This window comes from Trichechus manatus, unplaced genomic scaffold (assembly GCF_000243295.1).
Source record: "Trichechus manatus latirostris isolate Lorelei unplaced genomic scaffold, TriManLat1.0 scaffold00063, whole genome shotgun sequence".
Classification (NCBI taxonomy): Eukaryota; Metazoa; Chordata; class Mammalia; order Sirenia; family Trichechidae; genus Trichechus; species Trichechus manatus.
In genome coordinates this window covers 13,649,725-13,663,694 of record NW_004443999.1, presented here as the reverse complement: position 1 = coordinate 13,663,694, position 13,970 = coordinate 13,649,725, and the positions used below count along the sequence as shown (strand labels likewise).

The 13,970-nt window shown below is 42.7% G+C and overlaps 1 protein-coding gene across 1 annotated transcript in view; it reads right to left on the bottom strand.

The window, feature by feature from the left end:
* The window catches only part of LOC101356473 (serpin B6-like), a 42,172-nt gene extending 28,558 nt beyond the window's left edge, over window positions 1-13,614 (bottom strand). Inside the window, exons 1-3 of the mRNA XM_012556364.2 lie at window positions 13,579-13,614; window positions 12,214-12,358; window positions 9,684-9,838 (exon numbers count right to left, since the gene is read on the bottom strand). The gene's annotated coding sequence lies outside the window, so the exon portion shown is untranslated. The remainder of the gene's footprint in view (window positions 1-9,683; window positions 9,839-12,213; window positions 12,359-13,578) is intronic.
* Between the last annotated feature and the right edge of the window lie 356 nt (window positions 13,615-13,970).

Sequence of the window (13,970 nt, the reverse complement as noted above, 5' to 3'; positions counted from 1 at the left end):
TTCTGCATCACTTGGTAACCCACCTCTCCAGACTGTTGGCAGAAGCTCTCCGCTGTCCATGAGGACTCTTCTCTGGGGCTGGGGGCACAGGCCTGGGCCCAAGGGGTACAGTGGCTGCAAGCAGGACCTCCTTCGAGAAGGACACACCTGGGGTCCCAGCTGCATGGAGAAGGCCTGTGACCATTCTGCTCCCTATGGAGAGGCTCATATGTTAGCTCCACCACAGCAGCTTGTTGATTTCCTTCCAGAACTAATCACCAGCCCTCATTGGTCTTCACTGATCATTCTCGCCTCCACTAGAATGTCATTTCCAGGAAAGGGACCAAGGTTTATCTCTTCCTCAGCTCAGGGACAATGCCAGGTGCCCAGTCCATCTGTGCAGGTGAATGAATGGAAGGCAGGCTAGGTCAGAGGGACCGTCTGAGGACTAGGCCCAGGATATAGAGCTTCTCTGAGAAGCTCAGTCTTGGGGCCAAGGTCAGCATGGGGTGTTAGCAATGAATGTGTCAGCCTTCCAGCAATAAAAGGAACTCACAATAGGAGAGTTTATCTCATCACATCTGACCTATGATTCACTCAGACCACAACCAGAGCAGCCCATGACCTTGCCAAGTTTACCACCACAGACCAGTGACAGCCACACCAAGTCAGACCAGACAGGCTGGTCTGAAGTAGGCTACGCTCAAGGAAGCTCTGAAGCCCTGGTTTATGGTGTTGTTCCAATTCTTAATTAGATATTTGAGCTCTTAACCACACTTAAGACTATTTTATAGCAATTTCCAAAAAATACAAGATAAAAATAATTGAACTACAACCAAAAAGTAGAGTTTTCATTATCCTGTGCAGATTCTTGAAATACTAGATGCATCCTACAAAATATTGCCTATCATTTACTTTAGGATACTGTTCTCAAAGTAGTCCAAATACGTATTGCAAAGTTTTGTTATTCACTTTGAGGGGACGCTGGGCAGGACTCAAGTGCAGAGCTGATTTTCTGTCTCCTCCTCTTCCTGTCCATAACTAATGGCCTTGTGGTGACTACCTGAGGGCCTGGGTTCTGTACTCAATTCCATGTCCCAGTGCAGGCTTAGTGCTTTCTTGGAGATCTTCCCACCTTTTACAGCAGGATTCTCCTGTGAATATTTTGAGCAATGATGTCCTCCCTCAAGCTGATATCAGCTTTCTATTTTTTTAGACCTTATTGAGAGTTTTTCTGATCCACGAAAGGTTTCCTTCTTGTTTTTCAGTGAGAAATATCTAGGATGTAAAATGAGCATGACTTTATGGACTGTGAAGAAATGAGGAAGTGGGAAGAATCAGAGATGAATCCAACCACAAATGAAACTAACTTCGGGGATAATGCGTTCAAATGTGGAAATGGTCTGTTTTCCTAGGGATGGATCTCTTTGAAAGTCCCTACCCATGAGGATTACTTGTATTTCTCTGTTGAGTAAGGACATGTAAAAGCTGGACTCTAACAGTGAACTGCTCTCAAGGTAACCAGAGCCTAATTTCAGAGTCAGCTTTCAAGGCTTTCTTCTCACTCCTGAGGCCACAGGCACCTAATAAAATGGTTCCGACTCTCAGATTCAGTCTCAGAAACTATTCTCAGCTTGACCTTCTCTCTCACTACCTCATACCTCAATTTTCACATTTCTTCAACCAAAACCTGGGAATGTCTCTTGGTTCTCAACTTGACTCAACCCTTGACATAGTTTTTCTGGTTGGCTCCTCAGGAATGACACACACATACCCACTTTCAGTCTGGGCTCCAGGTCTCTAACTCAGACTTCCACTTGTCCCAGAGGGGAGAGGAGTCCTGGTAGAGTCAGAGTTTCTAGGATGTGTGAGAGCCTTGTGTTCCATGTTGTTCATGAAGTCACCCTCCACTTGCAGAGTCTCAGAACTAATTGTAAGGAGGCGTCCTTAGCCTTCACTGGCTTCCACAATGTTCACACTAGGTGACAGACCACAGTCCCTAGAAATGGCCACTTTAGACATTCCGCACCTCATCTCCCACTCTTCCCGTGAGAATTCCAGCAATGTTTTCATGATTTTTAGAACGGATGAGGAAAAAAAACACTTTTGCCTGTCCATTAATCCTGGGAGAATAGAGAAAGTATCATGAAACCACATATGGCAGAGATTGTTGACTCACCTCCTCCTATTTCGCAGATGAGGAGAGTGAAGCAGGGGTAGTTTGTGTGATTTCGTCAAGTCACACAGAGAGGTAATGGAAGAAGCTAGACAACAGTCCACATGGCCTCATTTCCAGAGCAGGATATTTTCTACCACAACTGCAGTATTAATAATATTGCAGTGAGACAGCTAAAGTGTTTCACTAATCCACCCCAATCAGCAGCAGCCCCAGGGCACATCCTGTATCTGAGATGGCCTGCTCAGTGCACCCCACCCATGAGCATTATCAGATAGGGTCAGTTTATATAGCTACCCAATGGCCCAGAAGCCCTCTTCAGCCCTCTTCCTCTTCCATCCCCTTCACTCAGAAACTGAAGACCAGGCTATCTGTCAGCCTCCAGGTCGTCCCGGTGCAGAGGGGCACCACCTGCCACTGCAGTCCAGTCCTCTGGACTCCAAGGCACCCATACCTTTGGCCTCATCTTTGTGACCCAGGCCCCACAGCCCTTTCCTTGAGAAAAGGTTGCAGGCACTGATCCTTACTGGGTGTAGGAGGAGGGAAAGCTTTTAGACCTCCATCTGGGACTCCTGCAGTGGTGGCAGCCACCCCTGGGGACTTCATAGGGACCACCTACACTCAGCCTTAGCTACACATACCAGGACCCTCACTCAGGAGTGCAATGTCGTGTGCTTTAGGTACCGGGAATTTCTAAGCTCCATTTTTCAGATGGGAAACTACAGCCAGAGAAACAGGACTTCCTGTGAGAGGCTGCATTGTGACTGATTGCTTTTGTGTGGCCTTCCTAGCCATGGTCTTTTGGGGAGGATTAGGCAAATAACATAATTGTGGTCCACCAAGGGGATTGGTCAGTTTTGCCATCCTGCTGGGCTTGAAGTGAGCCACTCCAGAGGTGGAGAAGAGAGCATCCTGCCACCACCAAGAGGAAAAGCCAGTCTCCTTTAGACCAGGGATCCCCATGTTGAGAAGTTCCTGGAACCAGGAGACAGAGAGTTGTAACACTGAACGCAGCAGTACCAGGCAGTAGGAGACAGTGTGGTGGGTTTCCCAGCCCATGGAGAGAGAAAGCTGAGTGACTTTTAGGCAGAGGCCTAGCACCAGGGAGAGGTGTGACTGTGAGCATGGTTGGAAAGAGGCTGTCCCGGTGGAAGTATTGCATGCTGAGTGTTCCTGATCCTGAACTGTAACTGTTACTTCCCTAACAAACCCCATACTTGTATTTTCTGTGAGTTCTGTGTGGCCATTGCAATGAATCATCAAACCTAGCAGAGAAGTAGAAAGTGCCGTGGGAGGAATGGTTGGTATCAGAATTTGTAAAGATGGCAGAAGGAGTAAGCATGCCTGACCTCTGCTTCATAGGAATCAGCCTTGGGCTACTGATCTTGATTCTCTTTTCCCCTTGTGAAGTTAGAGCAGGTGAGACACCATCTATGTAAAACCATTTCTGGATGGGTGAGAGCAACCTTTTCCTAGAATTAAATCCTAAGAGGTATTTATTTTTTGGATGGGTATAGGGTTGACTTTTTTTGGTTTTGGTGTTACGAACACTGCACAAAATCCCAGAAATGTCTTCTAGTGCAATTTCATAAAACGTGTGGAAGCATTATTTGGGTGGTTGTACCTTTTCCTGGAATGTAACAAGATATTGGAGATAATTCTTCAAAGGGAATTTGCAAAGATAGTAACTTAGTGAGACCCAAAGAGTCTCTGAGAGCAGGAGGCATTTTGTGCTGATCACCTCCTACTCACCCCATTGGTAAAAGAAGGGTCTCCACCCTACAGAGTTAGTATAAGATGACCAAACACATGACACCCGACACTGGAGAGATGAGATTGACAGCAGTTTGTTGGTCACAGGTATTCAGAGCTCGGGGAAGGACGAGGACACCACATGCCAGGCAGGGCCACATGGGAGACTGCACCAGGGAGCAGAGTTAACCAGCAGGGATGTGGGAGGTAGGCTTTGTAGTAACAAGAGGGTGAAGTGCCCCTGATTCCAGAGGGTGGATGTGATCAGTTTATTTGAATCATTTCTTGGGCCGACAGGAAAGTTAGATCCATTAGGTTGAGGACCAGGTGGAGTGCAGCTGGTCCAGCTGATAAGGGAATTGGCAAAGTGGGGACTTTAACATACAGTAGGGGTGGAACAATACCTAGCAAGAGCAGGGAATTCACAACTAAGCCTTTGGGGCAGTGTGAGGCTCAAAGATAACAGGCGGCACTTGATACTGTAGACCTTACAATACAGCATGTGGTTCATCTTCTGTGTATTGTGATTTTTTACACAATTAAGTCTTATTGTATTATAAGTCTGTAACAGATAGGGCCACTGACATTCATTTCTATAATTTACTGCTGATGTAGCCTGAATTCGCTTATCCCAAAGAAGAAAAACACCTTGACACTTAGAGGGTTAGACACTATTCCACTTACACCCCCGCCCCTGAGCCCTGTCCTGCATTAGGTGGACTATCTGCAGGGCTGTGTACAGTGGCAGCCTTCCTCAGGGAGCAGGACACCAGGCTGTAACTGCTGGTTGTGGTGCTCAGAGGCTCTCTGCACTAGAAAAATCACATAAACCATTATTGCCACCTTGAGTCCTATTTCCAAGAACCCTCGTCCTGATTTTTACAACAATGCAAACAGTACCAGACAGAGGAAGGAGGAGGATGAGAGTGACTAAACCAGCAGCCCCTAAAGCCTCCTGTCTCCCCTTCTCAGCCCACTGATAATGTGAGCGGTTCCTTATCCTCCTCAGTCCCATTCTGCCCCATAGCTCAGGGGGGAAAGTGGACCAGCTACTGAATAAAAACCCAAGTTGCATCAAGTAAGTTAGAGGGGCCCAGGCTCCTACTGACTGTAAATGAGTCAGTCACTGGAGGAAGTGCTTTCAGCTGTCCCCTAGAAAACAGCATGGCTTTTCCTCTTCAATCTGACTCATCAATTTGTTCCTGAGTCACTGAACATGACAATTACATGTCAAGCACCATACATGCATAGCAACCTTTGCTTTTTCTTTTTTTAATACTTGAAATAAAATAGAAAATCATCAGATGTTTACTCATAATGTCTAAAACTACGTCTCTGAGAGAGGAACACATGCAACCATCTTGGCCTACAGACAGCAATTTTAAAATTTCAAGGAAAGTAGAATACTTGTGCATTTGCATAAATACCTTAGTTATGTAGTGCTGCTATAACATAAATGCCACAAGTGGATGGCTTTAATGAACAGAAGTTTATTCTCTCACAGTTTAGGAGGCTAGCAGTCCAAATTCAGAGTGCCAACTCCGGGAGAAGGCTTTCTCTCTCTGTTGGCTCTGGAGGAAGGTCCTTGTCATCAATCTTCCCCTGGTCTAGGAGCTTCTCAGCACAGAAGCCCCAGATCCAAAGGATATACTGAGCTTCTGGCACTATTTTATTGGTAGTAGGAGGTCTCCCTGTCTCTCTGCTTGATTCTCTCTTTTATATCTCAAAAGAGATTGACTCAAGATACAACCTAATCTTGTAGATTGAGTCCTCATCATTAACATAACTACCACTAATCCTACCTCATTAACATCATAGAGGTCGGATTTACAACACATAGGACAATCCATCAGATGATTAAATGGTGGACAAGCACACAATACTGGGAATCATGGCCTAGCCAAATTGACACATATTTTTGTGGGACGCAATTCAATCCATAAGAATAGGTATGTGATCTGCAAATCCCTATGAATGCCAAACACGCTAAAAGAAGAAACGTACATGAGAATAGGACTGATTTCTCACTGGTCTGAGTTACCTACTCTCCCTGCTTTTGTGCAGGTTTCTGAAGAGCTTGCAGAAAGTTCTGGAACAGGGCTCCCATTGAGGATTTGTGAGACTCACTCCTCACACCTCTGCCTAGTTCTTCATTTCACTCTGTATCCTCTCATTAAAAATGGGACACAATCACAAGGCCATTGAGTAGAGAGGAGATAAAAGTGATATTTATCTTAGTGTGCCTGGGAGAAGGAAGCACAGTGGCCTATGGGGTCAGGGACAGGGCGCTCTGCACAAAGTGAAGATACAAGACATGCCTGTGACAGTTGACATTCTTACACCTGAGGTGAGGGGTGGGGATGATGCATGACTTCAAGCAGAGCGGCTTCAGTCAGCCAGTACTTCCACTGCCAAAGTGACCACAAGATCTCAGAGAATGTCAATTGCAGATCCTAGAAAAACATTAACATGCAAACACACACACAGAGTTCTGAACATGGAATTCAAAATTGGGACCCTTAATTTCTGAATTGTCCCCTCTGCACTAATAAGGTCACTTTGGGTTGTAGGCACAGTGTTAAGAGGCAGAAGAAAAGCAGGTCAGTAGGAGAAAGAAGGGCACTCTATATCCAGTGACTTTCATTTCCTATGGAGAGGAGAATCAGCCACAGAACAGAATGCCATTGATATTGGTGTGCTGGTTAAAGAAAAGGAAGGGGTGGTCAGCCCAGAATTTCAGGGTAAAGGTGAATGGTCCACGTTTACACAAAAAGCGAATGGCTGTGGCAGCGGCTGCTTCAGTGCCATACTCATTGACTTCCAAAAAACCTTGTGTGCAACCTTGGACACAAACAAGTCTCTCTTGGGTGACATTCCAGAAACGTCTGTCCTGGCCCCATCAAAGGTGTCAGCCATGCCCAAATTCGTAAGGTTATTCTCCAGGTCATAACTACCCTCCAGTTTAAATTTGGGAAGGAAAACTTCCACCTCTTCTTCAATCATCTTGTCTGGCCTTGTCCATTCTATGAATCTCTCATAAGTAAGTTCCTTTTCCATCAAAAACAAGAGAGTTGGAGATTTTAAGATCTAGAACAGTGCTATCCAATAGAACTTTCTGCTATGATGTTAATGTTCTACACCAGCACTGTACAATATGTCAGCCATGAGCCAAAGGTGGCTACTGAGCACTGGAAACGTGGGTGGTGCAAGTGAAGATATTAATTTTTAATTTAATTCAAATTAATTTAAATATTAGGCAGTTGTATAAACAAAATGTGGTATATCAAATCTATACAATGGATTTTTGGGGGGGAGCATAAAAAGGAATGGTAAAGTGGTGCATGCTACATTAATAAACCTTGAAAACATTCTGCTAAGTGAAAGAAGCCAGTCACAAAGGACCACATACTATATAATTCCCTTCATATGACAGCCCAGAGTAGAGAAATCTAGAGACAGAAAGTAGATTAGTGGTTTCTTAGCTTTAGATGAGGTAGTGGCAGTGAGTGAGACAGGGTGGTGGAAGCTAGAGAATATGAGTTTCTTCTTGATGCGATGAAAACGTTCTAAAACTCACTGCGGTAATGGTTGCACAAATCTGTGAATATACTAAAAACCAGTGAATTACACATGTAAATGGCTGAATTTTATGGTAAGTGAATTATATCACAATAAAATTGTTTAAAAAATTTAAATAGGTACCTGTGGCTAGAGGCTACCATGTTTGACATCACAGATCCAGAAGAAAGCACAGTGATGAGAAACTATTCAACTAGAAGATGGTATTGTACTTCTGTCCTTGATTCTTGAATCCCAGACACTTAGTCAAACCTGTTCCCTGAGGCAGAAACTTCTAATTAAGGCATAGCTTGGACTATATATGTGAGAGAACGGCTATTCCCTTGCAGTTCGTTCATTATTCTGTTTTATTGATGCCTTGTCTCTACTTACACCACCCCACTGTTTTATATATTATAGATTCACAGTACACTTTGATAGCTGACAGAGGATAGTCTACCAAATATGAGAAAATATTTATGAAGATATAATACCATCCATTTTCCTTCCTTCCTTGAATAGCCCAGTACCTGGCACTTGGTAGGCATTTGAGTATTTATCAAAATAAGTGAATGATTATCTGATAATTAAGATGATTATACTACAAAATTAGCATGGAGAGACTTCCAGGATGCCTTCTTCTGTGTGTGTAAGTGGTGGGTGGGGAGGGAAGGAGATGGGAGAAGACACATGAGAAAGCACTCGTACAGAACTTCATTGGCAGGAAGAGTTCTAGTCTGGAAGGCCTCAGACCAGAAGGACAGCAGAAAGTGAAGACCAGCATCTCTAGGATACTTGAGCCATGAAGACGTTGTGGTTAGAGGAGTTGCCGTTTGTCCTCAGATAACAAAGAAGGTTTTCAAACCAAAACGTTCAGTGTTAAAGTAGAAGAAGCTTTGCACATTTATCATCAGATAGCAGAGAGTATTTTCAAACTAAAACGTTCAGAAAAAAGATGGCTTCAGAGATCACGTGGTTGAGTATCAGAGCAGAATGAACTTTATATGGTTATATAAGCCTGCGGGGGTAGTTTGAGGGTGAAGTGTCTTAGGGTGAAGGATGGGAATCAGGTGGTGATATAGCCCAGCACTGCTGGTAAAATGAGATTCAGAGGTTGAGAAAATTGTAACATGGAAACTTGACTTTGAGGCTATTTATATTTTGTTCATCAACTTTTTGTTTTCTTCCATGTTACAGAAAAGAGAATCCGAGATGGGAAGGTTCTAACTGTCCTTGGCCAGTGAAAATGGTGAGCAGCAGATGCTGAGATTGAGTGTGATGGGGTCATTAGTCACCCAGAGCAGGAAAACTCAAGAGTAAGTGAGAGTTCACACAGGAAGACTCCACCAGGGAGCCCTCCTGCTATCAATACATCTCTACCACGTGGAAGCCTGCTTTCAGAACTTTTCTCTGCCCTAAGGTTGGAGGGGTTTGTAATTTATTGCAGTAAGAAAGGGCCTTCTATTTTGTCATGATTCAGTCCTTGGCTGCACTTTATTTCTATCCTTTGATCAGGCAAGGAAGGCCATCTCTGCTTCCTATGAACAGGCCACTTATTCAGGTTCCTCTCACAATACTGCGTTGGTCTGACAAACATTTCTTCCTTACAAACAAGTAGTAAAACTCAACAGAAACAATGTCTATATATTTTAGAAATATATTTAAGGCAGCATTCATATTTCTGACTAGAGTGACTAGGGTACAATGAATGAGGAAATGTGGAGTACTTAGACGTGAGTAGCAAGTTAGAACGTCCTCTCCTCCTCAGAAGATCTGCCTACGTCTCCCTCAGTCACCATCACAGTGCTCTCGCACTTCAGGAATTCTCCCACCTTCCCCCAACTTACCTCTGATTCCAGGAAGTTAATAGATAATTGGAAATTGAGCTAGTACCAAAAATTATTAACTGGGAAATGGGGAGATGGAGCACAGCAGAAATTCTAATGTAATTCTCCTGCCATCATAGCACGATGCTGACCTCAAAGATCAGCTGCTTAACATCCATAAAAACCAGTTGCCATTCAGTCGATTCTGACTTATAGAGACTCTACCAGACAAAGTAGAACTTTCCCATAGTGTTTCCAAGGCTGTAATCTTCACGGAAGCAGATTACCACATCTTTCTCTGCAGAGTGGCTGATGGCTTTGAATCACCAACTTTTCAGTTAGTAACGGAGAGCTTAACCACTGTGCCACTATGGTTTCTTTGACACTCTTACCATTTTTAATCAGTGTTTTTATCTGGAAGCATGATGATCATATTCAGCTCCTTTCCAACATAGGGAAGCAGCAGAATTTGGGTGAATATTTCTTTCACACAGGTCAGTTTAAATGTAGATTCCTTCAACATCATCTGCAAAGGTTTCTCCTCAGTCTACAAAGGAAATGGACAAATAATAAATTGAAACATTACAGCTGACGCACTGGACTTGTTCGGCTTTGAAAGGGTTGGCCACTCTCTAACCCTAGATCCACTTTCTTTCTTGGCTTCCAGAACATCACATCGGCCCCTCCTTTGCTGGCTTGTCTTCATTACCAAGACCTCCAAACACTGGGGGTCCCAAGGTTAAATCCTCTTGGTGTCTCATCCAGTCTCATGATTGTAAATATAATTCCCGAATTCACACCTCTAGCTGGACCTCCCTCAAGTACTCCAGACTCATGTATTCCACTGCCTACTGGACATCTGCATTGGACATAGACAAGAAATCTTCCATGCAACATGCATCACTGAGCCCTTATAATACCTTGCTAATCTGCTCTATATCTGTCATCTTTCTCATGCCTTAGTGCCATACAGTTTCTGTCGCTACTACTCAGCTCTGCTGTTCTCCCAGGAAAGACGCCAAAGACAATAAGTAAGCAACTGAGCGTATCTTTGTTCCAATAAATCATTTGTAGTAACTGAATCACTCACTAAATTCTCATTTGTACAGATAAGTTTCTTCTTATTTAAAAATAAAAGAATTAAAATGCACTCAACATCCATTGCAACCCCTTTCTGTCTTGTCTTTCTCTACTGTAGAGACTCAAAAGCAAGATAGAATTCCTCACCTCCCGGTTGCTAGAGGAGACAGCACAAAACCATTCTGGACAATGAGATATAGAAGCAAGGTTTCCCTTTCTGAATGAGAGGGCAGAATCTCAGAAGGAACAGGGTTCTGTTCTTTGCTTTTATATACTTCCCTTTTCCTCCAGCCTGGATTGAGGATGTGAGGTCTCAACCACCTTCTCACCAGGAGGAAGAAAGTTATGTGCTAAGGATGACAGGGTAGGAGGAGAGAGAGCCTGGTTCCCTGAAAGAATCACCCAAGTTTCACATCAGCCTGTCTCTGTCCACCTCAAGTTAGGGGAGATAAACTTTCATGAAGTTACAAAACTGTGAGCCGGGCTTCCTGTGCCTTGTGCTGAATGAATTCCTAATATACATCTTGCTAAAGAAACTTGAAGAAAATGTGAATCATTTCACAGAGGATGGTACAACATTCATTTCAGAATGAGAATATGTTGATGTTGTTAGGTGCCCTGGAGTCGATTTCTACTCACAGGGACCCTTTATACTACAGAATGAAACACTGCCTGGTCCTGCGCCATCATCACAATCTTTGCTATGTTTGAATGAAAAAATATTTCTTGAAAAACTGAAGGCTCAGGATCAGATAACTATGATCAATGAGCAAGATTAAACTGAATCTGTTCAATCAACTTTGTGTATGTGCAAAAATTTTTGTAATTGCAGTTAAGCAAAAAAGAAAAAGAAAGTGGATTTTGTAAGAAATATAAAGGACCATCAGCAAATAATGTCTTCTAAGCTGGATGGAGCTAAATTCTATGTCTACCCTATGGACATGTCCTTGTTTTCACTTTTTTTTTTTTTTAAATTGTGGCAAACATAGGTAACAAAACATTTGCCATTTCAATAATCTTCACATTTACAGTTTGGTGACATTAAGTATATTCATCATGTTGCTCAAATATCACCATTATCAGTTCCCAAATTTTCCATCACCCTTAAGAAAAGTTCACCTTGTTCATCTGTTTTAAAACTAGAATCTGTCCGTATATTTTCTTTATTATATAGAGAACTGATGATCATTCACTTGTTGCTTATTCGTTGAGCAACAACTGCTTGCCAGTCACTTGTAAGACGACAGTCTCTGCCCTCAAAAATTGCTCATCAGGGAGGGAACACAGACTCATCATTAATCCACTGCCCTACTCTCGTGGAGATAGGCACAGGGCCTATGACAGCCGAGAGAAGGGGCATCAGAACCAGACTGGCAGGAGGACTGTCACGTAAGCCTCCAGAGAACTGTGGTGGAAACAAAGCTTTTCAGGACTGATGGGAAATGAAGACTGAGAAACAGGTTGGACCAGATTACAAACAGCCTCACACACCACACTGTGGAGTCTGAACCTTATTTCAGAAGGAGTGAGGCGCCAGGAAGTACTTTAAGCCTGAGAGCTATAGGGCCAGATTTGTGATATAGCTAGAATACCCTGGAAACAGGATAGAAGATGACTTGAGGGAGTAGACACAGGGACCTAGGAGTGTGCAGCCACTTTTGATGAGATACACAATGTTGGAGAATGAGAGAAAGGCCCCAAGGCTTAGTGCTAGGCTGCTGGGCTGTCCAAGGGCCACGTAAAGTAAAAGTTCCTTGAGGTTAACCTTCTTTCATGTTTTAAAACAAATATGAACGCAGAAACTATTTCCAAAAATCTCCTTTGTTATTGAAAAATATTCACCTTCTGATTTTAAAGAAGTCTTTCCTCCCTACGCTCTTTGTTAAACTGCCTATGGCAATTTCCTTTGAAGTAGATGGCACTGATGAGAATCAGCTTAATCAGCGAATCAACTGAACCCGACAGGAGCAAACTCAGAAAATTTTACCTGTAAAGAAGTATTAAAGAACAGTTAGCTAGTGTAGCTTTCTGATTCATGCACTTTCTGATTCATACGTCAGGAAAAATAGTCAGATTCTTTTAGAACTTTTTATGGTTTAAATTGTGTCTTCAAAAAAAGGTATGTTCAAGTCATAAACCCTGGTATCTGGTACCTGTGAATGTAACCTGATTTGTAAATAGGGTCTTTGCAGATGTCATTAGTTCACATGAGGTCATACTGGAGTATGGTGGGGCCTAAAACAATGACTGATGTCTTTATAAAAAGAGAACAGACACAGACAGACAGACATAGAGGGAGATAGCCATGGAAAGATGAAGGCAGAGATTGGAGTTATGGCTTCACAAGTCAAGGATGCCTGGAGTACTACAAGCTGGAACAGACAAGGAAGAATTCTCCCTTACAGGCTTCAGAGAGAGAATTGTCCTGATGACACATTGATTTCAGACTTCTAGCCTCCATAACACTAAAGTAAATTTTTGTAGTTTTAAGCCATCCAATCTGTGGGACTTTGTTAGGGCAACATAGACGAAAGAATTTCAGTGTCTCCCAAAAGATAATCATGTAAAGCGTTAGTTTGTCCTTCAAACAACGACAACTTAAGTCGAGTGTCAACCTTCCAAGAAAAATACCAGAACTTAAATAAAATACATCAAATGAACCACAGATATTAATATGAGCAAGATGAATTAATAGCACAAGAGATAGAAAGCAGTGACTGGTGCCTACAACTTAAGGAAAGGGACTGAAAGGATGTTCAAAAGGGGTAGAGGTTGTAGCAAGTGTAAAGAACACTTTAAATTAAGAATTGCAGGTAGACAAGGGTTTGGCCAAGAGTCCTGCAAGACTGCATGGACACGTGTGGAGCACGGGCACTGCTGCAGGGGGACAGCCAATCTCTTCAGTGAGAATTGTTCTTTATTCTCATCGTGAAAATGAAAGAATATATGCAAACAAAAGCATTATAAAAGTGTGGAATGTTCTGGAAGAGGTCTACTAAAAATTGAGAGACATCACAGATATTTGACAAGAGCATGAAAAAGCTAGAGAAAATGTCATACATTGACAATATTTGAGAAGCAAAGTTTAAAGTTTGCAGTCACTTAGGAAAAATAAATTATTCCTATTTACATCTGACAGTCTTATGAAAAAACTGACAGTAAGACTAATTAAAATATTACTGAAATAGAATGGCAATCTATTTTCACCTTCAGTCTTTTCAGCTACCCAGGTGTTTATGTGGTTTCTGGACTCCTCTGTAACGTAAGCAAAGCTGAGCTCTTCCACCTCTGAATGGTAGAATGTGCGGCAAGAATCTTTAAAAGACTAGGGTAGATGGGGCAACATCAGTGCACAGCTACAAACACGACCCACCAGTAGTTTACTTCTTCATTGTGATAAATCAGAACATTGATTATTATATGATTTACACATACAATTTCCAAATAAACACAAGCAATTAACCTGAAGTCCACATTCCTAGTTTTCAGCTATATTTAATCTTAGCCTACACACTAAGTGAAATAGTGGCCTGAATACGAACTGATCTTCATGAACTGCTGGGTCCTTTGAGGGAAGAGCTGTGCTTCCATGAGATCAG